Source organism: Elephantulus edwardii, unplaced genomic scaffold, assembly GCF_000299155.1.
Source record: "Elephantulus edwardii isolate Elephantulus edwardi_28Jun2011 unplaced genomic scaffold, EleEdw1.0 scaffold00015, whole genome shotgun sequence".
NCBI lineage: Eukaryota > Metazoa > Chordata > Mammalia > Macroscelidea > Macroscelididae > Elephantulus > Elephantulus edwardii.
In genome coordinates, this window is record NW_006399765.1 from 22,012,482 (window position 1) to 22,016,220 (window position 3,739).

Below are 3,739 nucleotides of genomic sequence, written 5' to 3' on the forward strand. Positions count from 1 at the left end.
GACGGCACATAACAACAACAACAATATAAATCAACCTTTAAAACCATACACTAAATGGAATGAACCAGTCCCACACACACCCCCCAAAACCGAAGTATTTCAAACATTGTATGAATCTACTTATAAGGAAAATCAAGAACAGGCAAGTTAACTTTTAAAAATAGAGACTAAAGTTTACATTAGATTCTATCAGGGACTTAGAGAAGGAGAGAAAAGGAAGTTCTTGCTTAATAGACAGGCTGCATTGGAAGTAATGACAATGTTTTCGAGGCAAAGAATAGTGAAATTATAAAATAATGCAAATGCAACTAATGCTGCTAAAATGTATATTTGAAAGTGTGTATTTGTTAAGTGGTAAGGTTTGTTTAATATCTGTTGTCAAATAATAAAACCGAAAGCTGCCACAGAGTCTATCTTCCAACTCAGGCTAGTACAACACACAGACAATACAACTGCACCAGTGAGGGAGCTCTGGAGGCCTGGTGGCAAGAAGCTATGCTGCAATCCTGAAGGCACACAGTTTGAATCTACCAAATCCTCTGCTGGAGAAGGAGGGGCAGTATCCTCTTGTGCCAGTTGGATCTGATTCGACAAGCACACAACAAGAAAGGGAAAGGATGGGGAGGAAGGGAAAAACCAAACCAAAACCAAACAAACTGTGAAATCTCTCTTTGAGTAGGTGGTAGGCCTGAACTGCTAAAATTAAAGTTAACAGCTGAGCACTTAATTATTCCTCATTCACCACAATAAAATAAGACTTCCACACAATTACTTCTGGATTTCTGGAACATAAAGGGCTTTGTTTTTTAGGTGGCCTAATTCTATGAACTTTGATAAATGTTGATAGTTACAGAAAGGCTTCAGGCCTTTTGTTCATAAGGTCACTATGAGTTGTACTCGACAACATCAACAACAGCAGTGCAAGAAGCTGCCCTGCAATCCTGAAGGCGTGTGGTTCGAGGCAGCCAGCTGCTCTGAGGAAGAAGGATGGACAGTTTCCTCCTGCCTCTAAAAACCTGCCAGAGGGTCAGCTATGGGTCGGTTCCGACTCGATGGTACACACAACAACAACAACAACATTTTGAATTTGGCATGACTTGGAAACAACTAAGTAAAAACAGCAGGTAGGCAGGTCTGGAGCTCTGTGGAAGTCTAGGCTGGAGACACCAGGGTGTGAGCATAAGAGAGGTAACTGAAGCCTTGGGTGTACAAGTTAAGACAGTGACCACTGATGAATTAATCTCTACCTCATTCTCACAGTATCTTAGCAGAATTTTGCCCCCTTATAATTATATCCAATTACTTGCTTGCTGAGTATCTCTGCTTGCCTAGGACTGGGCAGTCAAGTCAATTTCTATGAGGACAGAGCTGAGCTGTCTTGGTCACTGGCATAGTTATCTAGTGCTGCTATTGCAGAAACACCTAAGGTAGGTGGCTTTGACAAGCAGAAATGTTTCCTCACAGTTCAGAAGGCTACAAGTTTGAACTCAGGGCAGTAGCTCTAAAGGGAGCCTGTCTTTACCCAAATTCCACTCCTGGGTACATCACCTAGAGTCTAATAGAAGTGCCCCAAATAGATACACTTACACAGATATCTTGGGGAAAGTGTGGCCAGAGTGCTCCTTGGAGGCAAAGGTGATGAAGCTTCATCTCTCAGACTTTGACTATGTTGCTTGTTTCTGTTGTTATGTGCTGTCAAATCAGAACTGACTCATAGCGGACCCTCCTGTGGGTTTTCAGAGCCTGTAAATCCACATGGAAGGAAATTATCATCTTTCTCCCATGGAGCAGCTGGTGAATTTGAACTACATACCTTTGTGTTGGCAGCACAACGTCTTACCACTAAACCCGAGAGCCCTATATCTATATATGTTGTTGTTGTTAAGTACCTTTATATATATAGCAAACTAAAAAACCTCAGACTCATAGCTGACCCTCTAGTGGATTTTCATACATTGATATATTATTTCTACTACTCATGTATTTTTGAGTTATTATTGGCAAGTTGTATACATTATAGCGTTTACCCATTGGTGGTGTTGTTGTTAGGCGCCATCGAATCGAGTACAACTAATAGTGACCCTATGAACAAAAAACTTGAACCCCATTCTATCCTGTGCCATCCTCACACTTCCTGACACAAAAGAGCCCACTATGGCAGTCACTGTGTCAATCCACCTGGTTGAGGGTCTTCCTCTCCTTTGCTGACCCTCCACCCTTCTAATATCATGTCCCTCTCCAAGGAATAGTCTCTCCTAGCAACATGCCCAAAGTGTGTGATGTGAAGCCTGATCATACTGGCCTCCAAGGAGCACTCTCCAAGGCATATTTGTTTGTTCTTTTGGCTCTTCCATGGATGTTTAGTGCTCTTCTCCAACACCACTGCTCTAAGGTGTCAGTTCTTCTGTCATGCTTATTCATTTACTCATAACCTTCTTTAATCTTGTATTTTGTTTGCTGTCATCTCTTACCTTGTTTAAATGGTACATACTTTTCTCTCTCAGGGATTGCTTTTCCTGTCACCAAAATAGCAAGTATCCACTGTCTACCGAGGGATTCTCTTGAATCCTCCTGTCCCTGGTAACTGAATGAATCTTCTCCCAGCTATCATCCTATTGATCTCTGTCTAAGTCAATCCTAATTCCTTCTCATCATCCTATGAATTTCATACACTATCAATGGTTTCAGGTTGCTTCTGGATATTAATTTACTTTCTTAAGACTGCCATAAAAGGAGATCCAAGATGGCGGTGGAGGCAGAGACAACGTGGTGAGCTGTGGGAGCAGCGGACCACTTGGAACAGGGCCACTATGCCCTTCTACAGACTTCTGTTTATTGATAATTGAACAGTTAAACAGTTATGACTGGTCTTCAGTGAGGATTGAGGCTCACCAACAGGAATTCAAGGATTCCTAAGGAAGAATGGGTGAGTGCCTCAGCTCCCAACCCCCTCCTGCAGAGCCCGCACTGCGCCGCCCGCAGCCGCAGCTCCATGAAACTCCCACAGCCGGAACCTATGGAATCCCTTGCCCAGGATGGAGAGTGGGCACCAGGCCTCCCCAGGACTGGTGCAGCGGAGCCACCACACTGCAGCAAAGTGGTCTGGTTCTGGGGAGAATTCTTGGAGCCAAGATGGCGGCCGCAGGGGAGGCAGGTGGCCACTGGCCTCCCCTGTGTGAGATAAAGCACGACCCCCAGCCGCCTGTGTGGGAGATGACGCGGAGGAGATAGCTTGCGCCCGCCAGCCACCAATGCGGAAGATGGTGCGCGCCCGCCGCCTGCTTGCCTCCCGTGCTGGGGGGTGGTGCCGAAACCACCGGCTGCCTGTGCAAGAGATGATGCGCCCGCCGAGGGATGACACGTGCCCGCCGGTCACCCGCACGCGAGATGACATGTGCCTGCCGGCCACCCGTGCTGGGGGATGGTGCGCACCCACCACCACTGGCTGCCCGTGCACAGGATGATGCGCGCCCACCGGTTGCCCGCGTGAGAAATGATGGGCACCCACCGGCCACCCATGTGGGAGATGACGCATGGGAGATGGTGAGCGCCTGCCAGTCACCCGCGCTGGGGGGTGGTGCGCACACCCGTCGGCCGCCCGCAGGGAAGAGAGGGCGCTCGCCCCACTGCCCATGGGGGTGACGTGTGCCCCACCACCTACAGGTTTGGGTTTCCTTGGAAAACCAGAGATGATCACCTATACAATGGATTGTTGAAAATCACTGAGTTGTCTACTTGA

General features: G+C 47.0%; 1 pseudogene; it reads right to left on the reverse strand.

Moving 5' to 3' along the window:
• LOC102869516 overlaps nucleotides 1-3,519 on the reverse strand; it is a 16,184-nt pseudogene extending 12,665 nt beyond the window's left edge.
• Nucleotides 3,520-3,739: the final 220 nt, after the last annotated feature.